Source organism: Ranitomeya variabilis, chromosome 2, assembly GCF_051348905.1.
Source record: "Ranitomeya variabilis isolate aRanVar5 chromosome 2, aRanVar5.hap1, whole genome shotgun sequence".
In the NCBI taxonomy this organism is placed as follows: domain Eukaryota; kingdom Metazoa; phylum Chordata; class Amphibia; order Anura; family Dendrobatidae; genus Ranitomeya; species Ranitomeya variabilis.
Window position 1 is genome coordinate 607,346,391 of NC_135233.1, and position 23,846 is coordinate 607,370,236.

Sequence of the window (23,846 nt, forward strand, 5' to 3'; positions counted from 1 at the left end):
AAGTGCTGTGATCCTGAGCAAGCAGGGGGGGGGCCCACTCGTTCGCATTGCCACTGGCACAGGGCCCCTCAAAGTACGGCGGTGTGTTTGCATGGCGGGGGCGCCTCCCACCAGCAGCGACACTTTTGCGTACTCTGAGGGGCCCTGTGCCAGTGACGTCGCCAACGAGTATGCCCCCCCACCTGATGAAGGAACCTGCACTTTCATCTGCACCTTCCTCTTTGTCCCTGTGTAAGGTGGTATAACATGCGGGAAGGGGAACCTTACTTTCAGCAGGGACAGATTCTGGCTGTGTAGAGTACAAGGGGAATGTAGTGGTCTAGGTCAATGTACCAGCAGACTCATTTAGCAGTGGCTGGGCAATGGGCAGGATGAGGAGGAAACAGATATAGGGCCAAAGAATAAAGTAGGCTACATGCAGTTCAAAATTGGTAACAGGACTAAACAGGCGGCATTGCTTTGTTCAGTGGAGTAGCAAACCCAAGAGCAGCAGACACTGTTTCAAGGGCCTAACCACACTAGTAGGCCAAATGCAGTTTAATATCTGATAGTATAGGGCGAAAGCCAGAATGTGGAAGCTCAGCTTTGTTCAGTTGAGGACAACACCAGGGAGTGGCAGACACCTTTAGTAGGCCGGAAAAGCCTATTGCATTTTTTAAAATGGTAATTTGGAGCAGAAGGTTGAAGCTCAGCTTTATTTAGTTGAGGGCAACACCAGGGAGGGGCAGAAGCCGTTAGTAGGCCCTAACCACCATTTTTGTTTTAAAACCACTTAATGAGAGCCGGAAGGTTGAAGCTCAGCTTTATTTAGTTGAGGACAACACCAGGGAGGGGCAGAAGCCGTTAGTAGGCCCTAACCACCATTTTTGTTTTAAAACCACTTAATGAGAGCCGGAAGGTTGAAGCTCAGCTTTATTTAGTTGAGGACAACACCAGGGAGGGGCAGAAGCCGTTAGTAGGCCCTAACCACCATTTTTTTTTTTAAAACCACATAATGAGAGCCGGAAGGTTGAAGCTCAGCTTTATTTAGTTGAGGACAACACCAGGGAGGGGCAGAAGCCGTTAGTAGGCCCTAACCACCATTTTTGTTTTAAAACCACTTAATGAGAGCCGGAAGGTTGAAGCTCAGCTTTATTTAGTTGAGGACAACACCAGGGAGGGGCAGAAGCCGTTAGTAGGCCCTAACCACCATTTTTGTTTTAAAACCACTTAATGAGAGCCGGAAGGTTGAAGCTCAGCTTTATTTAGTTGAGGACAACACCAGGGAGGGGCAGAAGCCGTTAGTAGGCCCTAACCACCATTTTTGTTTTAAAACCACTTAATGAGAGCCGGAAGGTTGAAGCTCAGCTTTATTTAGTTGAGGACAACACCAGGGAGGGGCAGAAGCCGTTAGTAGGCCCTAACCACCATTTTTTTTTTTAAAACCACATAATGAGAGCCGGAAGGTTGAAGCTCAGCTTTATTTAGTTGAGGACAACACCAGGGAGGGGCAGAAGCCGTTAGTAGGCCCTAACCACCATTTTTGTTTTAAAACCACTTAATGAGAGCCGGAAGGTTGAAGCTCAGCTTTATTTAGTTGAGGACAACACCAGGGAGGGGCAGAAGCCGTTAGTAGGCCCTAACCACCATTTTTTTTTTTAAAACCACATAATGAGAGCCGGAAGGTTGAAGCTCAGCTTTATTTAGTTGAGGACAACACCAGGGAGGGGCAGAAGCCGTTAGTAGGCCCTAACCACCATTTTTGTTTTAAAACCACTTAATGAGAGCCGGAAGGTTGAAGCTCAGCTTTATTTAGTTGAGGACAACACCAGGGAGGGGCAGAAGCCGTTAGTAGGCCCTAACCACCATTTTTTTTTTTAAAACCACATAATGAGAGCCGGAAGGTTGAAGCTCAGCTTTATTTAGTTGAGGACAACACCAGGGAGGGGCAGAAGCCGTTAGTAGGCCCTAACCACCATTTTTGTTTTAAAACCACTTAATGAGAGCCGGAAGGTTGAAGCTCAGCTTTATTTAGTTGAGGACAACACCAGGGAGGGGCAGAAGCCGTTAGTAGGCCCTAACCACCATTTTTGTTTTAAAACCACTTAATGAGAGCCGGAAGGTTGAAGCTCAGCTTTATTTAGTTGAGGACAACACCAGGGAGGGGCAGAAGCCGTTAGTAGGCCCTAACCACCATTTTTGTTTTAAAACCACATAATGAGAGCCGGAAGGTTGAAGCTCAGCTTTATTTAGTTGAGGACAACACCAGGGAGGGGCAGAAGCCGTTAGTAGGCCCTAACCACCATTTTTTTTTTTAAAACCACATAATGAGAGCCGGAAGGTTGAAGCTCAGCTTTATTTAGTTGAGGACAACACCAGGGAGGGGCAGAAGCCGTTAGTAGGCCCTAACCACCATTTTTGTTTTAAAACCACTTAATGAGAGCCGGAAGGTTGAAGCTCAGCTTTATTTAGTTGAGGACAACACCAGGGAGGGGCAGAAGCCGTTAGTAGGCCCTAACCACCATTTTTGTTTTAAAACCACTTAATGAGAGCCGGAAGGTTGAAGCTCAGCTTTATTTAGTTGAGGACAACACCAGGGAGGGGCAGAAGCCGTTAGTAGGCCCTAACCACCATTTTTTTTTTAAAACCACTTAATGAGAGCCGGAAGGTTGAAGCTCAGCTTTATTTAGTTGAGGACAACACCAGGGAGGGGCAGAAGCCGTTAGTAGGCCCTAACCACCATTTTTTTTTTTAAAACCACATAATGAGAGCCGGAAGGTTGAAGCTCAGCTTTATTTAGTTGAGGACAACACCAGGGAGGGGCAGAAGCCGTTAGTAGGCCCTAACCAAAGTTGAAGGCCAAATGCAGTTTAATTTCTGATACTATAGGCCGAAAGCCAGAAGGTGGAAGTTCCGATTTAGACAGTGGAGGACAATTTGAATTAGGGACTGCAGACAGACTTAGTAGGCTGTCCCCTGTGGACCATGCATCCACCACATTAACCCATTGCGCCGTAATGGACACGTAATCTTCCGTGGCCATGCCTACAGGTCCATGCGTCTGTTGTCAGGTGCACCTTTGTACTCACAGATTGCCAGAGTGCATGGACAATGCGGTCTTCTACATGCTGGTGGAGGGTTGGGATGGCTTTTCTCGCAAAAGAAGTGTCGACTGGTTAGCTTGTAGCGTGGTACAGCGTAGTCCATCATGGCCTTATTAATAGTAAATAAAATATATAACTAGGCTCTATGAACTTTTAAATAGGTTCCAGGGGTACACGGGCAGCATTGGTGTGGTCAGTGGAGGAGTATTGCAAGTAGGGGCTGCAGACAGGCTATCAAAGGCCTAAAATAACAAACAGTAGGCAGTCATGGCAGTTTTACATCGGTTACATGGATACACAGGCAGGCACTCCAGGCAGCATTGTGGTCAGTGGAGGAGTATTGCAAGTAGGGGCCGCAGACAGGCTATCAAAGGCCTAAAATAACAAACAATAGGCTCATGGCAGTTTCACAGCGGTTACATGGATACACGGGCAGGCAGCTTGGTGGTGGTGAGTGGAGGAGTATTTAAAGTAGGGACCGCAGACAGGCTTCAAAGGCCTAACATAAGAAAATGGGCTGGCTGTAGGCACTTTATAATTGGTTCCAGGGGTACACGGGCAGCAGTGGTCTGGTCAGTGGAGGAGTATTTAAAGTAGGGACCGCAGACAGGCTTCAAAGGCCTAACATAAGAAAATGGGCTGGCTGTAGGCACTTTATAATTGGTTCCAGGGGTACACGGGCAGCAGTGGTCTGGTCAGTGGAGGAGTATTTAAAGTAGGGACCGCAGACAGGCTTCAAAGGCCTAACATAAGAAAATGGGCTGGCTGTAGGCACTTTATAATTGGTTCCAGGGGTACACGGGCAGCAGTGGTCTGGTCAGTGGAGGAGTATTTAAAGTAGGGACCGCAGACAGGCTATCAAAGGCCTAACATAACAAACAGTAGGCTCATGGCAGTTTCACAGCGGTTACATGGATACACGGGCAGGCAGCTTGGTGGTCAGTGGAGGAGTATTTAAAGTAGGGACCGCAGACAGGCTATCAAAGGCCTAAAATAACAAACAATAGGCTCATGGCAGTTTTACAGCGGTTACATGGATACACAGGCAGCTTGGTGGTGAGTGGAGGAGTATTTAAAGTAGGGACCGCAGACAGGCTATCAAAGGCCTAAAATAACAAACAATAGGCTCATGGCAGTTTCACAGCGGTTACATGGATACACGGGCAGGCAGCTTGGTGGTGGTGAGTGGAGGAGTATTTAAAGTAGGGACCGCAGACAGGCTTCAAAGGCCTAACATAAGAAAATGGGCTGGCTGTAGGCACTTTATAATTGGTTCCAGGGGTACACGGGCAGCAGTGGTCTGGTCAGTGGAGGAGTATTTAAAGTAGGGACCGCAGACAGGCTTCAAAGGCCTAACATAAGAAAATGGGCTGGCTGTAGGCACTTTATAATTGGTTCCAGGGGTACACGGGCAGCAGTGGTCTGGTCAGTGGAGGAGTATTTAAAGTAGGGACCGCAGACAGGCTATCAAAGGCCTAAAATAACAAACAATAGGCTCATGGCAGTTTTACAGCGGTTACATGGATACACAGGCAGCTTGGTGGTGAGTGGAGGAGTATTTAAAGTAGGGACCGCAGACAGGCTATCAAAGGCCTAAAATAACAAACAATAGGCTCATGGCAGTTTCACAGCGGTTACATGGATACACGGGCAGGCAGCTTGGTGGTGGTGAGTGGAGGAGTATTTAAAGTAGGGACCGCAGACAGGCTTCAAAGGCCTAACATAAGAAAATGGGCTGGCTGTAGGCACTTTATAATTGGTTCCAGGGGTACACGGGCAGCAGTGGTCTGGTCAGTGGAGGAGTATTTAAAGTAGGGACCGCAGACAGGCTTCAAAGGCCTAACATAAGAAAATGGGCTGGCTGTAGGCACTTTATAATTGGTTCCAGGGGTACACGGGCAGCAGTGGTCTGGTCAGTGGAGGAGTATTTAAAGTAGGGACCGCAGACAGGCTTCAAAGGCCTAACATAAGAAAATGGGCTGGCTGTAGGCACTTTATAATTGGTTCCAGGGGTACACGGGCAGCAGTGGTCTGGTCAGTGGAGGAGTATTTAAAGTAGGGACCGCAGACAGGCTATCAAAGGCCTAAAATAACAAACAATAGGCTCATGGCAGTTTTACAGCGGTTACATGGATACACAGGCAGCTTGGTGGTGAGTGGAGGAGTATTTAAAGTAGGGACCGCAGACAGGCTATCAAAGGCCTAAAATAACAAACAATAGGCTCATGGCAGTTTCACAGCGGTTACATGGATACACGGGCAGGCAGCTTGGTGGTGGTGAGTGGAGGAGTATTTAAAGTAGGGACCGCAGACAGGCTTCAAAGGCCTAACATAAGAAAATGGGCTGGCTGTAGGCACTTTATAATTGGTTCCAGGGGTACACGGGCAGCAGTGGTCTGGTCAGTGGAGGAGTATTTAAAGTAGGGACCGCAGACAGGCTTCAAAGGCCTAACATAAGAAAATGGGCTGGCTGTAGGCACTTTATAATTGGTTCCAGGGGTACACGGGCAGCAGTGGTCTGGTCAGTGGAGGAGTATTTAAAGTAGGGACCGCAGACAGGCTATCAAAGGCCTAACATAACAAACAATAGGCTCATGGCAGTTTCACAGCGGTTACATGGATACACGGGCAGGCAGCTTGGTGGTCAGTGGAGGAGTATTTAAAGTAGGGACCGCAGACAGGCTATCAAAGGCCTAAAATAACAAACAATAGGCTCATGGCAGTTTTACAGCGGTTACATGGATACACAGGCAGCTTGGTGGTGAGTGGAGGAGTATTTAAAGTAGGGACCGCAGACAGGCTATCAAAGGCCTAAAATAACAAACAATAGGCTCATGGCAGTTTCACAGCGGTTACATGGATACACGGGCAGGCAGCTTGGTGGTGGTGAGTGGAGGAGTATTTAAAGTAGGGACCGCAGACAGGCTTCAAAGGCCTAACATAAGAAAATGGGCTGGCTGTAGGCACTTTATAATTGGTTCCAGGGGTACACGGGCAGCAGTGGTCTGGTCAGTGGAGGAGTATTTAAAGTAGGGACCGCAGACAGGCTTCAAAGGCCTAACATAAGAAAATGGGCTGGCTGTAGGCACTTTATAATTGGTTCCAGGGGTACACGGGCAGCAGTGGTCTGGTCAGTGGAGGAGTATTTAAAGTAGGGACCGCAGACAGGCTATCAAAGGCCTAAAATAACAAACAATAGGCTCATGGCAGTTTTACAGCGGTTACATGGATACACAGGCAGCTTGGTGGTGAGTGGAGGAGTATTTAAAGTAGGGACCGCAGACAGGCTATCAAAGGCCTAAAATAACAAACAATAGGCTCATGGCAGTTTCACAGCGGTTACATGGATACACGGGCAGGCAGCTTGGTGGTGGTGAGTGGAGGAGTATTTAAAGTAGGGACCGCAGACAGGCTTCAAAGGCCTAACATAAGAAAATGGGCTGGCTGTAGGCACTTTATAATTGGTTCCAGGGGTACACGGGCAGCAGTGGTCTGGTCAGTGGAGGAGTATTTAAAGTAGGGACCGCAGACAGGCTTCAAAGGCCTAACATAAGAAAATGGGCTGGCTGTAGGCACTTTATAATTGGTTCCAGGGGTACACGGGCAGCAGTGGTCTGGTCAGTGGAGGAGTATTTAAAGTAGGGACCGCAGACAGGCTATCAAAGGCCTAACATAACAAACAATAGGCTCATGGCAGTTTCACAGCGGTTACATGGATACACGGGCAGGCAGCTTGGTGGTCAGTGGAGGAGTATTTAAAGTAGGGACCGCAGACAGGCTATCAAAGGCCTAAAATAACAAACAATAGGCTCATGGCAGTTTTACAGCGGTTACATGGATACACAGGCAGCTTGGTGGTGAGTGGAGGAGTAGTGCAAGGAGTGTCTGTCCCAGTACTCCCAAAATATAAATAGATGTTAATGTCTCGCAAAACAACCAAAACAAAAAAAAAAGGTGGCATACTTAGGTACAGGGGTGGGCTCATCTACTGAGTTTCTGACATAGTAATTTGGCAGTAACTATTTAATGGTGCCAATATAGGACACAGACACAGACTACTTTAAGTTGCATCATAGATGTCTACAAATTTGTATTGTCAGTGCCAGACATTGAATGATGTCAGCGAATAGACTAAAGATTGGTGGAGCTGTGCGACATAATTTTGCACGTGGTAGAGCACATTTTGAGCTGGGGTAGGGGGGAACTCTCTTGAGGCCGGCGGGACCGCCCCAGGGCCCCTCATGTTACAACGGTGTGTCTGACGTTGGGTGCGCACCACCACCGCCAGAGACACTACATTGTACTATGAGGGACCCAGTAGCAATGCCGTCAACCAAAAGCGAGCACACCCACCTCTTCAGACAAACAGCAGTCTCACGGGTGCTTGCGCCAAGTCGCGATACCACGGCCCCGTGTGGGGAGTTTTGCCATTTAGGGAGGTGTAAACATGTCGTATGCTGTACAATCAGCTGCAGCAAATTAGACATTAGAAAAGTAATTCACAGGCAAGAGCTTTTCATAGGAAAGCTAGGTGTCGGCCGGGCAAGGTGGGGCAAAAGATTTCGAAATCCAGTTGTGGTTCATTTTAATGAATGTTAGATCGTCAACATTTTGGGTAGCCAGACGAGTCCTTTTTTCGGTTAATATTGAACCTGCAGCACTGAATACTCTTTCTGATAGGACACTTGCTGCCGGGCAAGCAAGCTCCTGCAATGCATATTCTGCCAATTCTGGCCAGGTGTCTAATTTGGAGGCCCAGTAATCAAATGGGAATGACGGTTGAGGGAGAACATCGATAAGGGATGAAAAATAGTTAGTAACCATACTGGACAAATGTTGTCTCCTGTCACTTTCAATTGATGCAGCAGTACCTGTCCTGTCTGCGGTCATAGCAAAATCACTCCACAACCTGGTCAGAAAACCCCTCTGTCCAACGCCACTTCTGATGTGTGCACCCCTAACACTCCTAGTCTGCTGCCCCCTGGAGCTTGTGTGAGAACGATCACGTGCGCTGTGTGCTGGGAATGCCTGAAGCAAACGGTCAACAAGAGTTGATTGTTTGGTTGCTAATATTAGTTCCAAGTTCTCATGTGGCATAATATTTTGCAATTTGCCTTTATAGCGTGGATCAAGGAGGCAGGCCAACCAGTAATCGTCATCGTTCATCATTTTCGTAATGCGTGTGTCCCTTTTTAGGATACGTAAGGCATAATCCGCCATGTGGGCCAAAGTTCCAGTTGTCAAATCTCCGGTTGTGATTGGTTGAGGGGCAGTTGCAGGCAAATCTACGTCACTTGTGTCCCTCAAAAAACCAGAACCCGGCCGTGACACGCAACCAATTTCCTGTGCCCCCGTGAAAGTTTCCGCATTAAAAATATACTCATCCCCATCATCCTCCTCGTCCTCCACCTCCTCTTCGCCCGCTACCTCGTCCTGTACACTGCCCTGACCAGACAATGGCTGACTGTCATCAAGGCTTCCCTCTTCCTCTGGTGCAGACGCCTGCTCCTTTATGTGCGTCAAACTTTGCATCAGCAGACGCATTAGGGGGATGCTCATGCTTATTACGGCGTTGTCTGCACTAACCAGCCGTGTGCATTCCTCAAAACACTGAAGGACTTGACACATGTCTTGTATCTTCGACCACTGCACACCTGACAACTCCATGTCTGCCATCCTACTGCCTGCCCGTGTATCCTCCCACAAATAAATAACAGCACGCCTCTGTTCGCACAGTCTCTGAAGCATGTGCAGTGTTGAGTTCCACCTTGTTGCAACGTCTATGATTAGGCGATGCTGGGGAAGGTTCAAAGACCGCTGATAGGTCTGCATACGGCTGGCGTGTACAGGCGAACGTCGGATATGTGAGCAAAGTGCACGCACTTTGAGGAGCAGGTCGGAGAACCCAGGATAAGTTTTCAATAAGCACTGCACCACCAGGTTTAAGGTGTGAGCCAGGCAAGGAATGTGTTTCAGTTGGGAAAGGGAGATGGCAGCCATGAAATTCCTTCCGTTATCACTCACTACCTTGCCTGCCTCAAGATCTACTGTGCCCAGCCACGACTGCGTTTCTTGTTGCAAGAACTCGGACAGAACTTCCGCGGTGTGTCTGTTGTCGCCCAAACACTTCATAGCCAATACAGCCTGCTGACGCTTGGCAGTAGCTGGCCCATAATGGGACAACTGGTGTGCAACAGTGTCATCTGCCGATGGAGTGGTTGGCCGACTGCGTTCTGTGGAAGAGCTGTAGCTTCTGCAGGAGGACGAGGAGGAGGAGGAGGGGGTGCGAACGCCTACAGCCAACTGTTTCCTAGACCGTGGGCTAGGCACAACTGTCCCTAAATTGATGTCGCCTGTGGACCCTGCATCCACCACATTCACCCAGTGTGCCGTGATGGACACATAACGTCCCTGGCCATGCCTACTGGTCCATGCATCTGTAGTCAGGTGCACCTTTGTACTCACAGATTGCCTAAGTGCATGGACGATGCGCTGTTTAACATGCTGGTGCAGGGCTGGGATGGCTTTTCTGGAAAAAAAGTGTCGACTAGGTAGCTCGTATCGTGGTTCAGCGTACTCCATCAGGGCTTTAAAAGCTTCGCTTTCAACTAAACGGTAGGGCATCATCTCTAACGAGATTAGTCTAGCTATGTGGGCGTTAAAACCCTGTGTACGCGGATGCGAGGATAAGTACTTCCTTTTTCTAACCAGAGTCTCATGTAGGGTGAGCTGGACTGGAGAGCAGGAGATCGTGGAACTTTCGGGTGTGCCGGTGTACATGGCAGACTGAGAGACGGTTGGAGACGGTATTGTTTCCGCCGGTGCCCTAGATGCAATATTTCCTCCTACTAAACTGGTGATTCCCTGACCCTGACTGCTTTTGGCTGGCAAAGAAACCTGCACAGATACTGCCGGTGGTGCGGAAAATGGTGGCCTTACAGTGACGGAAGGGATGTTGCGTTGCTGACTAGCTTCATTGGCCGAGGGTGCTACAACCTTAAGGGACGTTTGGTAGTTAGTCCAGGCTTGAAAATGCATGGTGGTTAAGTGTCTATGCATGCAACTAGTATTTAGACTTTTCAGATTCTGACCTCTGCTTAAGCTAGTTGAACATTTTTGACAGATGACTTTGCGCTGATCAGTTGGATGTTGTTTAAAAAAATGCCAGACTGCACTCTTCCTAGACTCGGATCCCTTTTCAGGGATTGCAGACTGAGCTTTAACCGGATGGCCACGCTGTCCTCCAACAGGTTTTGGCTTTGACACGCGTTTTGGGCCAGATACGGGCCCGGCAGATGGAACCTGTTGCGATGTTGATGCCTGCTGCGGCCCCTCCTCCACCTCCGCTTCTGAACTACTGCCGCCTGCACCCTGTTCCCCCAATGGCTGCCAATCGGGGTCAATAACTGGGTCATCTATTACCTCCTCTTCGAGCTCGTGTGCAACTTCGTCTGTGTCACTGTGTCGGTCGGTGGTATAGCGTTCGTGGCGGGGCAACATAGTCTCATCAGGGTCTGATTGTGGATCTGTACCCTGAGAGGGCAATGTGGTGGTCTGAGTCAAAGGAGCAGCATAGTACTCTGGCTGTGGCTGTGCATCAGTGCACTCCATGTCAGAATCTACTTGTAATGGGCATGGCCTGTTAAATGTTTCACTTTCTAAGCCAGGGACGGTATGTGTAAAGAGCTCCATGGAGTGACCCGTTGTGTCGCCTGCTGCATCCTTCTCTCTTGTTGTAGTTTTTGCTGAGGAGGACAAGGAAGCGACTTGTCCCTGACCGTGAACATCCACAAGCGACGCGCTGCTTTTACATTTACCAGTTTCGGAAGAGGAGGCAAAAGAGCTAGAGGCTGAGTCTGCAATGTAAGCCAAAACTTGCTGTTGCTGCTCAGCCTTTAAAAGCGGTTTTCCTACTCCCAGAAAAGAGAGCGTTCGAGGCCTTGTGTAGCCTGACGACGAAACTGGCTCCACAGCTCCAGACTTAGGTGGAATATTTTTATCCCCACGACCACCTGATGCTCCACTACCACTACCATCATTACCAGCTGACAATGAACGCCCACGACGACCTCTTGCACCAGACTTCCTCATTGTTTAAAAATCGTAACCAAACTAACTTTATTTGTTGCTGTCAAACAACTTACACGGTGAGCTATAACTTCAGTATGATTTCAATATCCCTTAACAGGTTGGTGAGACCACAAGGAAAATCAGGCACAATGTTACACACTCTGTTTTCTGTGACACCAAATCACAGAGATGACACACACGCAGGACTGTCACTCAAGCACTAATGTCAATATTAATCTCCCACCTAATTTTTTTTTTTTTTTTTCTCTGTGAGACTTTAGAAACCAAATAATATTTAAAAAAAAACAAAAAAACAAGGCTTTCTATGGCCCACTGAATGAGAGATGGCACGCACAGGAGTGGCACACAAGCCCTGACTGAGGCCAATATTTTTCTCCCACTGATTGATGTAGTGTTTTTGTGTTGAGGTTGATTTTAAAACACAAATGAAGGAAAAAAATAAAAAGGCTTTCTATGGCCCACAATTAGAGAGAGAGGTGGCACACCCAGGAGTCAAGACTGGCACACAAGCTGAAATGGCAATATTACTCTCCCACTGTTTTTTTATGTATTTTTTTTTTATTTTCAGGGAGACTTTAGAAACCAAATAATATTAAAAAAAAAACAAAAAAACAAGGCTTTCTATGGCCCACTGAATGAGAGGGACAGAGGTGGCACACCCAGGAGTCAAGACTGGCACACAAGCTGAAATGGCAATATTACTCTCCCACTGTTTTTTTATGTATTTTTTTTTTATTTTCAGGGAGACTTTAGAAACCAAATAATATTAAAAAAAAAAAAAAAAACAAGGCTTTCTATGGCCCACTGAATGAGAGGGACAGAGGTGGCACACCCAGGAGTCAAGACTGGCACACAAGCTGAAAGGGCAATATTACTCTCCCACTGTTTTTTTATGTTTTTTTTTTTTTTATTTTCAGGGAGACTTTAGAAACCAAATAATATTAAAAAAAAAACAAAAAAACAAGGCTTTCTATGGCCCACTGAATGAGAGGGACAGAGGTGGCACACCCAGGAGTCAAGACTGGCACACAAGCTGAAATGGCAATATTACTCTCCCACTGTTTTTTTATGTATTTTTTTTTTATTTTCAGGGAGACTTTAGAAACCAAATAATATTAAAAAAAAAAAAAAAAACAAGGCTTTCTATGGCCCACTGAATGAGAGGGACAGAGGTGGCACACCCAGGAGTCAAGACTGGCACACAAGCTGAAAGGGCAATATTACTCTCCCACTGTTTTTTTAGGTTTTTTTTTTTTTTTTCAGGGAGAATTAGAAACCCAATAATATTAAAAAAAAAAAATAAATAGGCTTTCTATGGCCCACTGAATGAAAGGGAGAGAGGTGGCACACCCAGGAGTCAAGACTGGCACACAAGCTGAAAGGGCAATATTACTCTCCCACTGTTTTTTTATGTATTTTTTGTTTTTTCAGGGAGACTTTAGAAACCCAATAATATTTAAAAAAAAAAATAAATAGGCTTTCTATGGCCCACTGAATGAGAGGGAGAGAGGTGGCACACCCAGGAGTCAAGACTGGCACACAAGCTGAAAGGGCAATATTACTCTCCCACTGTTTTTTTAGGTTTTTTTTTTTTTTCAGGGAGACTTTAGAAACCAAATAATATAAAAAAAAAAAAAAAAAAAAAAAATAGGCTTGCTATAGCCCACTGAATGAGAGATAGCACACACAGCAGTGGCACACAAGCCCTGACTGAGGCCAATATTTTTCTCCCACTGATTGATGTAGTGTTTTTGTGTTGAGGTAGATTTTAGAACACAAATCACGGAAAAAATAAATAGGCTTTCTATGGCCCACTGAATGAAAGGGAGAGAGGTGGCACACCCAGGAGTCAAGACTGGCACACAAGCTGAAAGGGCAATATTACTCTCCCACTGTTTTTTTATGTATTTTTTGTTTTTTCAGGGAGACTTTAGAAACCCAATAATATTTAAAAAAAAAAATAAATAGGCTTTCTATGGCCCACTGAATGAGAGGGAGAGAGGTGGCACACCCAGGAGTCAAGACTGGCACACAAGCTGAAAGGGCAATATTATTCTCCCACTGTTTTTTTAGGTTTTTTTTTTTTTTTTCAGGGAGAATTAGAAACCAAATAATATTAAAAAAAAAAAATAAATAGGCTTTCTATGGCCCACTGAATGAAAGGGAGAGAGGTGGCACACCCAGGAGTCAAGACTGGCACACAAGCTGAAAGGGCAATATTACTCTCCCACTGTTTTTTTATGTATTTTTTGTTTTTTCAGGGAGACTTTAGAAACCCAATAATATTTAAAAAAAAAAATAAATAGGCTTTCTATGGCCCACTGAATGAGAGGGAGAGAGGTGGCACACCCAGGAGTCAAGACTGGCACACAAGCTGAAAGGGCAATATTACTCTCCCACTGTTTTTTTAGGTTTTTTTTTTTTTTCAGGGAGACTTTAGAAACCAAATAATATTAAAAAAAAAAAAAAAAAAAAAAAAATAGGCTTGCTATAGCCCACTGAATGAGAGATAGCACACACAGCAGTGGCACACAAGCCCTGACTGAGGCCAATATTTTTCTCCCACTGATTGATGTAGTGTTTTTGTGTTGAGGTAGATTTTAGAACACAAATCACGGAAAAAATAAATAGGCTTTCTATGGCCCACTGAATGAAAGGGAGAGAGGTGGCACACCCAGGAGTCAAGACTGGCACACAAGCTGAAAGGGCAATATTACTCTCCCACTGTTTTTTTATGTATTTTTTGTTTTTTCAGGGAGACTTTAGAAACCCAATAATATTTAAAAAAAAAAATAAATAGGCTTTCTATGGCCCACTGAATGAGAGGGAGAGAGGTGGCACACCCAGGAGTCAAGACTGGCACACAAGCTGAAAGGGCAATATTATTCTCCCACTGTTTTTTTTTAGGTTTTTTTTTTTTTTTTCAGGGAGAATTAGAAACCAAATAATATTAAAAAAAAAAAATAAATAGGCTTTCTATGGCCCACTGAATGAAAGGGAGAGAGGTGGCACACCCAGGAGTCAAGACTGGCACACAAGCTGAAAGGGCAATATTACTCTCCCACTGTTTTTTTATGTATTTTTTGTTTTTTCAGGGAGACTTTAGAAACCCAATAATATTTAAAAAAAAAAATAAATAGGCTTTCTATGGCCCACTGAATGAGAGGGAGAGAGGTGGCACACCCAGGAGTCAAGACTGGCACACAAGCTGAAAGGGCAATATTACTCTCCCACTGTTTTTTTATGTATTTTTTGTTTTTTCAGGGAGACTTTAGAAACCCAATAATATTAAAAAAAAAAAATAAATAGGCTTTCTATGGCCCACTGAATGAGAGGGAGAGAGGTGGCACACCCAGGAGTCAAGACTGGCACACAAGCTGAAAGGGCAATATTATTCTCCCACTGTTTTTTTAGGTTTTTTTTTTTTTTTTCAGGGAGAATTAGAAACCAAATAATATTAAAAAAAAAAAAAAAAAAAAAAAAATAGGCTTGCTATAGCCCACTGAATGAGAGATAGCACACACAGCAGTGGCACACAAGCCCTGACTGAGGCCAATATTTTTCTCCCACTGATTGATGTAGTGTTTTTGTGTTGAGGTAGATTTTAGAACACAAATCACGGAAAAAATAAATAGGCTTTCTATGGCCCACTCAGTGAGAGATGGCACACACAGGGATGGCACTGTAGCAGAAATGCCAATCTTAATCTCCCACAAAAAAAAAACAAAAAAAAACAAAAAACTGTCCTACAATTACTATCTCCCTGCAGTAATGTAAGCCAGGTATGGCAGGCAGCAATAGGAGTGGACTGATGCACAAATTAAATAAAAAGTGTGGACAAACAGAAAAGATAGCTGTGCAGAAAGGAAGGAACAAGAGGATATGTGCTTTGAAAAAAGCAGTTGGTTTCCACAGTGGCGTACACACAGCAATACAGCTATCACGGAGCCTTCTAGGGCAGCCCAATGAGCTACAGCGCTGAGGGGAAAAAAAAAAAAAAATAGCTTCCACAGTCCCTGCACACCGAAGGTGGTGTTGGACAGTGGAAATCGCTGCAGCACAAGCGGTTTGGTGGTTAGTGGACCCTGCCTAACGCTCTCCCTGCTTCTGATGAAGCGGCAGCAACCTGTCCCTAAGCTCAGATCAGCAGCAGTAAGATGGCGGTCGGCGGGAACGCCCCTTTATAGCCCCTGTGACGCCGCAGACAGCAAGCCAATCACTGCAATGCCCTTCTCTAAGATGGTGGGGACCAGGATCTATGTCATCACGCTGCCCACACTCTGCGTTCACCTTCATTGGCTGAGAAATGGCGCTTTTCGCGTCATTGAAACGCGACTTTGGCGCGAAAGTCGCGTACCGCATGGCCGACAAGCACAGGGGTCGGATCGGGTTTCATGAGACGCCGACTTAGCCAAAAGTCGGCGACTTTTGAAAATGATCGACCCGTTTCGCTCAACCCTAGGTTGTAGACGCCACGCACCAGCCTAAGAGCTAACTAGTACTGCAGAGAAAACAAAGACCTCACTTGCCTCCAGAGGAATTAACCCCAAAGGTATAGTTGCCCCCCACATGTATTGACGGTGAAATGAGAGGAAGGCACACACATAGAGATGATGTATATAGCTTTAGCAAATAGAGGCCCGCTGAAAACTAGAAAGCAGAATGATACAAAAGGGGACTGAGCGGTCAGCAAAAAACCCTAATCAAAAATACCATCCTGAGATTACAAGAACCCATGTGCCAACTCATGGCACATGGGGAGAACCTCAGTCCACTAGAGCAACCAGCTAGCATAGAGACATTCTAAGCAAGCTGGACCAAAAACCAAACAACTGAAAATCAGCACTTAGCTTATCCTGAAAGATCTGGGAGCAGGTAGCAGGAACCAAACAGAGCACCTCTGAACACATTGATAGCCGGCAAGGGAAATGACAGAAAGGCCAGGTAAAATAGGAAACACCCAGCCACTGATGGACAGGTGGAAACCAAAGGCCGCAACCCACCAAAGTCACCCAGTACCAGCAGTAACCACCAGAGGGAGCCCACAAACAGAATCCACAACATATCCCGCTTGAGTTCCTTCCTAGGTCCGATGCCCGGAGCCAGACGGCCGTAGCTAGGAACCTGATGACCGCTGTCTGGAGCTTGGAGCCTGATGACTGTGGTGGTGCCTGTAGGTCATGTCGGATGTCCGGAACCGAACATTTCCTGTCTGATGTCTGCTGGTGACCCTGGGTCCAGATGTCCTGATGTCCTGTCTGTACCCTGATGTCCTGCCTGCATCCTGATGACCTCGTGTACCCTGATGTCCTGATGACTTCGTGTATCCTGATGACCATATGTACCCTGATGTCCTGCCTGCATCCTGATGACCTTGTGTACCCTGATGTCCTGATGACTTCGTGTATCCTGATGTCCTGATGACCTCGTGTACCCTGATGTCCTGACGTCCTCGTGTGTCCTGATGTCTTGCCTGCATCCTGATGACCTCATGTACCCTGATGTCCTGCCTGTGTCCTGATGTCCTGCCTATGTGTGCTTCGGTGATCCGTTGGTGCCTTGGGGTCCACTGGGTGGTACCCTTCTGGGAGGTGTGGAATCGGGAGCCTGGCATAGTCATGTTTGGTTTATGTACTGTGTGACTTTATTTTAGTAAACTTTCCTTTATCTATACCTGAAGCTGTGCAGTGTAATCTAGTCCTACATGTCTCTTTCCTTCTCCACATGCTCAGCTGCCACAGAACCCTGATCTCTGGCCTCCCCTAGTTTGGGTAGGCCCGGGTCCCCCTCTGCGGTATAGAGGGTCCGTATTTCGTCCCCAGGGCTTCCAAGGTTGGTCAGCTTGGGGGCGTTTATGGGCTGGGCCGCATCAACGGCTGCAGTCTAACCGTGACATGTTGCTTTCGATGGGTGAAAAAACCCAGCAAAAATGTTAAAAGAATTGAACACCTGCAGATTGAAAAAACGCTGCATGAGATTTCTGAAATGTTATGTTTTTCTGGTACTATGAAAAGTAGCTTCTTTTCTGCAGCCTAGTCTGACAGTGAAGGTGACGAAAATAAAAAAAACATTTAAGAATTCGGAACATGACAAAGAAGTAAATGAAGATGTTAAAGAGAAAAGAAATAATGAGTGAAAAAGTCATCCAACCATGACAAGGTGACCCATCGGGATAGTCCTTGGTCAAATAAGAAATAAGATTAAGAACAAAGGGAAATCGACCAAGGACTGTCCCGATTGGTCACCATGTCGCGTTTGGATGACTTTTAATCCTTGTTCAAATAAGAAATAAGGTTAAGAGCAAAGGGAAACTGACTAAGGACTGTCCCGATTGGTCACCTTGTCGCGGTTGGATGACTTTTACGCGTTTTTGATCAAAAGTGAAGAATGGGGAAATAAGAGGGTGGAAAAAGTGAAGTAGGGGAAGAAAATGAAGTTGATTGTAAAAGTAGAGAATTCACTTATGGTACGGGCAAGGATGTTTGTCCAAAAAGTGACTTCTACTTCGATCTGGAAGATGTATCTCATCTGTCAAATCATGTAAGTCCTTCTATAAATTGATTGGAAGACCTAGTCTATGAGATGCCCCCATTATGGAGCCGAAGCTTTTCACAGCCATTATTTTCGACACCACTGATTAAAGTTCTGACATTGACAGAAGGACCACATGACACGCTGATCCCTCCTGTACATTACAGGATACTATGGAGGATTCTGCGCTAATGAGACAGAGATGGCGGTGACTGACCTCCTATAGACCCGGCGTCCTCCGTCACACAAGATGAAATCCTGCATTTGTCTATGCTTATCTGGCTAAATAATCAGCATAAATGTTAACATTTATCGATTCCGCGCACGTCAATGGCTGCCCGAGACGAGGAACCCGCACACAAGAACACTTGGCACGAAGAAAAAGATATATTGATTGAAATAAAGAGAGGTGTGAATTTCAGCGTCCGCGTTCAATACATATTATATAGCTTCTTAGTCGGAAACAAAACCTCTGTGGGCCTTCACATGCAGACAGACACTTCTAGAAATGTCAAATCGTGATCTTGGCTTGATGAACACTTGTCTCTCTCATTTCTTTCATTTAGCCAAAGACTTAAGGGAATCCTGGAAGCAAAATGAAAAACCGGAAAAAAAAATACAAAAAAATTGTTCTCGCTTATCGGATCCGCCAATGGATACTCGCGTCCGACGCTAAACAAAGATGAAGGACGTGGGGAATGTAATCAGAAGGAAACAAGTCATTGGGGATTTCATATTTGTAACTTTGTTACCAGTCGCTTCATTAGATGGAATGTAGTCAGATCTCTTGGCGAAAAACTGGGAATTTATTGATGCTGGAGTGATCTAGGACTCAAGAGTTAACCAGCACCGATTTGGTATTGGATTGTCCTGAAAAACATGTCTGATACTTTTCTCTTTTCCTTACTCAATAATGTTCCTCACTGCTCTGATATCACACATTATCTACAGTTTCTTTGGTATTTTATGTCTGTTTTGGTTTAGCTTTGAGATGTGACTTCCTCTCACTATCCAGGTTCACCATAATGCAGCTACTGCAATTACTGTCTCGGCTTTTATACTGGCTGTGTTAGTCCCTACTGATTGGCTGTGCTATACCATGTGATATAACAGCAATGCATTATGGGGAAGCTTGTGATTCTTCCTCATCTTCAAAGTGTCAAAGAGAGTATATTAGTGTCTGGCTACCTTAAAGGGGTCATGTGAACTTCCTTTCTTCAGGAGCATACTGCTCCCTGGCCCAGAATTTCCTGCTTTGGTGGTGGGCAGATCTCTCCTGAAGTTTGACAGTTCGGATCAGCGTCATGGTCTCATCGTTGGTCTGAACTGTGCTCTCTCCGAGCCTGCTGGGGGGTAGCTTGGCCTAAGCGGGGGGGGGGGGGGGTGGACTGAGGCTGGTCAGATCCAGCAATACGCGAGGCGTAAAAAAGGCATTAGCAGCCCCTAAACCTTAGAGCTCCATACCTAAGTAATCGACCACCTCTGATAGACTTCAGGACAGCTGGTAACCTTGGCAATGAGCACATTCTCAAGAAAAGAGGATTTTTGACAAGGATATTGCAAAGTTGCTTGTTTTATAAGCACTTTACAATTTTAACTACAAAAGAACTTGAGATGGTTCTTTTTAAGGGGATTGTTTCATGGTAAAAAAATCTGAGGCCAATAGTTACTGAGAATAGGTTCTTGAGTCCCTTTGTGAACAGAGCATTAGTGCGCATGCTTAACCACTGCTTCATTCACATCTATAAGTCTGTAGGCTCGGTAACATGACCGACTATGACCATAAACAGTAACATAGCATGCGCACTACCTCTACATTTGCACCTAGTTGCTTATGATTGATGGTGGTCCCGGCGATCAGACCCCCCAGGCCAATGAACAATGATGTGATCATGGGATAATCCTTTGGTGCCCGCACTGCCCAGCTAACAAAGAAGAGCAAGGTCACGTTATTTGCCAATTTTAGGAATTTTCTGCCATAATTTCACCCAAATAGTGTCATAATAATCCTGCCATTAACTCTCCCTTAACACTGCTATATCATGCTTTATCCATATATTACAATGTGATAATACTGCCATATAGGTCAATGCACCAATACAGTGCTAAATACTAAAATTTGCTCCTTTGCTGTGATCCCTAGGGATCGAAAAGAGCTCTGGGATCTTCCTGCTTCACCCCGATTCCTACATTTTTCTAGAATTCGAGCAGATAACGTTGCGCTGTGGATTTGTGTCGCCCTCCTCTCTCGCATGACTTCTACATCTGTCAGGATGCAGTAACTTGAATACATTTGCATCGGCCATAAAGCGTCATCAGCCCTCACTCCGCAGCCGTTCCCATTGTCTTCCTTTTAATGTTCGCACTTTAAATCTTTTTTTTTCTCCTTATTTCTCAAACTAATTGGTATTAAAATAAAAAACATAACCGGCTTTTGTAGACAGGGTTTTATGACGCCTGACACAAAACTTTCACTCTTCAAGACATTTTGGCGACACGGCGATAAAAAGAAATTGAATCTTTAAATATCACAATAAAGTATATTTACGAACGGTTAAAACATGGTAGCGTGGAGCGACCCATAAAACACGCCACATACCACTGTTCCCCCAGTCTATGATATGAATAGATCTCCTAGTAAAAGTCTTTATTCTTCTGCAGATCATTGAGAATTCCTGCGGATGTAGCAGAGCTGAGTGTGCGGACAGACTGTATCTGCTGTGCACCGTGACGGCCTCTCCAAATGAGGACTCAGCAGATTCCTAAAAATGATATGACGTGGTGCCCATCCGAATACTCATCCAAGTGATGCACGAGTTTGTTGAGTGGGAGCTGCTTGCTCTTTACACCATACATGTCTGATAGATGCAAGTCCCACCCATATCCAGAATGGTGGTCCCTCAGCCGCCTTCCAACCTTATGAGGAGACCAATCGTGGTGGATATTGATTGCATAGGTCATTGTGCATCTTCAGAATAAGACCCACCCCAACTCCTACTCCAACTGGTGAGACGGCCGCCGGGGACCACATCGGTGCATTAAATGACGAGGTGGCCGCATTCTCTGCATTCACCACTAGGTGATGTGGATCTAGTCTACGACCCATTATTTTCCTGTACTTATAACTGCATTGCCATATTAGCAGGCTGGATGGTGATCATAATCATTATTATCTAAGGTGGGACGACCCACTTAAAAAAATTAACGTGCCCCCCAATAGACAGCTGCAATCCAATTATTACTCATTATGATAATGCAGACCCCCACATCAGAAAGCACATGGTATTAAGATCCTGCTGTGTGTACTACATTCTCCATGTCAAACCCATAAGAAGTCACATCTGCTGCAAAGTAAAATTGGAGTAGTTGTTCATAGCAATCCATTGGATCCCTGCCCGTCAGGGATAATATTAGGGGATATTGGGGCAAGCTCACAACACGGGACCCCCAACAGTGTCCTTAAATGAGCAGGGACTATATTTAGTTTCATCTGCAGAGAATTGAGTGGTCAGAAGTGCTCAGGGAGCCCCTAACACCCCGGATATTGCTGCTGTAAATGTCAGCCATGAATCAGCCGTCCGCCAGGCTGAGCGCAATCCGATGGGGAATAACATTAACCACATACATTAAAGTGCACTTCTTCATTGTATATCGATTCCAGCAAGAAATCATTTTTTTTTCTTCCCATCTTCTCCTTCCTCGTCCAATATCAATAGTTACACATTCTAGAGCCATTTATTATCTTTGGAAACACATGCATCTTCTGCCACGTTGTATCCGGCAACTTGTAACTTGTAGATCGTGATACAATGTAGCAATAGCAAAACGGGTCGACCATTTTCAGAAGTCGCCGACTTTTGGCAAAGTCGGGTTTCATGAAACCCGACCCGATCCCTGTGTGGGGTCGGCCGTGAGGTCGGCGATCTTCTGAATCTGGTATCGGAATTCCGATACCGAGTTCCGATATGTTTGCGATATCGGAAATCGGTATCGGAATCCACATTTGTGTAAAATAAAGAATTAAAATAAAAAATATTGATATACTCACCTCTCCGGAGGCCCCTGGACATCGCCGCTGGTAACCGGCAGCCTTCTTTGCTTAAAATGAGCGCGTTTAGGGCCTTCCATGACGTCATGGCTTCTGATTGGTCGCGGCCGCCCATGTGACCGCCACGCGACCAATCACAAGCCGTGACGTAATTCTCAGGTCCTAAATTCCTAATTCTAGGAATTTAGGACCTGAGAATTACGTCACGGCTTGTGATTGGTCGCGTGGCGGTCACATGGGCGGCCGCGACCAATCACAATCCGTGACGTCATCTAAGGCCCTTCACGCGCTCATTCTTAAGAAGGAAGGCTGCTGGAAAGAAGCAGGGCGCGTACGAGGGTGAGTATATACCTAATAGGAATATACTCACTCTCGGCTTCTTTCCGGCAGCCTTCCTGTCATGATTCTCAATGGCGAGAGAACATAGCCCAGCATATATGAGAACTAGCTCTTGGAAGATGGAAACTATACTGACCATGAACTAAACCTGCCGCACAACTAGAAGTGGCCGGGTAGCATGCCTACGTTTTTTTATCCCTAGATGCCCAGCGCCAGCCGGAGAACTACCTAATCCTAGCAGAGGAAAAGACAGTCCTGGCTTACCTCTAGAGAAATTTTCCCAAAAGGCAGACAGAGGCCCCCACATATATTGGCGGTGATTTAAGATGAAATGGCAAACGTAGTATGAAAATAGGTTTAGCAAAATCGAGGTCCGCTTACTAGATAGCATGAAGACAGAAAGGGCACTTTCATGGTCAGCAGAAAACCCTATCAAAACACCATCCAGAAATTACTTTAAGACTCTAGCATTAACTCATAACACCAGAGTGGCAATTTCCGCTCACAAGAGCTTTCCAGACACAGTAACGAAACAGCAGCTGTGAACAGGAACAAAATGCAAAAACACACAAGGACAAAAGTCCAACTTAGCTGGGAGTTGTCTAGTAGCAGGAACATGCACAGAAAGGCTACTGATTACATTGTTGACCGGCATGAAACTGACAGAGGAGCAAGGTTATATAGCGACTCCCACATCCTGATAGGAGCAGGTGAACAGAGGGGATGATGCACACAAGTTAAATTCCACAAGTGGCCACAGGGGGAGCCCAGAATCCAATTTCACAACAGTACCCCCCCCTCAAGGAGGGGGCACCGAACCCTCACCAGAACCACCAGGGCGATCAGGATGAGCCCTATGAAAGGCACGGACAAGATCGGAGGCATGCACATCAGAGGCAGTGACCCAAGAATTATCCTCCTGACCGTATCCCTTCCATTTGACCAGATACTGGAGTTTCCGTCTGGAAACACGAGAGTCCAAGATCTTTTCCACAACGTACTCCAACTCACCCTCAACCAACACCGGAGCAGGAGGCTCAACGGAAGGCACAGCTGGTACCTCATACCTGCGCAACAATGACCGATGAAAAACATTATGAATCGAAAAGGATGCAGGGAGGTCCAAACGGAAGGACACAGGGTTAAGAATCTCCAATATCTTGTACGGGCCGATGAACCGAGGCTTAAACTTAGGAGAAGAAACCCTCATAGGGACAAAACGAGAAGACAACCACACCAAGTCCCCAACACAAAGCCGAGGACCAACACGACGACGGCGGTTGGCAAAAAGCTGAGTCTTCTCCTGGGACAACTTCAAATTGTCCACCACCTGCCCCCAAATCTGATGCAACCTCTCCACCACAGCATCCACTCCAGGACAATCCGAAGATTCCACTTGACCGGAGGAAAATCGAGGATGAAACCCCGAATTACAGAAAAACGGGGACACCAAGGTGGCAGAGCTGGCCCGATTATTGAGGGCGAACTCCGCCAAAGGCAAAAAAGCAACCCAATCATCCTGATCCGCAGACACAAAACACCTCAAATATGTCTCCAAGGTCTGATTAGTCCGCTCGGTCTGGCCATTAGTCTGAGGATGGAAAGCAGACGAAAAAGACAAATCTATGCCCATCCTAGCACAGAATGCCCGCCAAAATCTAGACACGAATTGGGTCCCTCTGTCAGAAACGATATTCTCCGGAATACCATGCAAACGAACAACATTTTGAAAAAACAGAGGAACCAACTCGGAA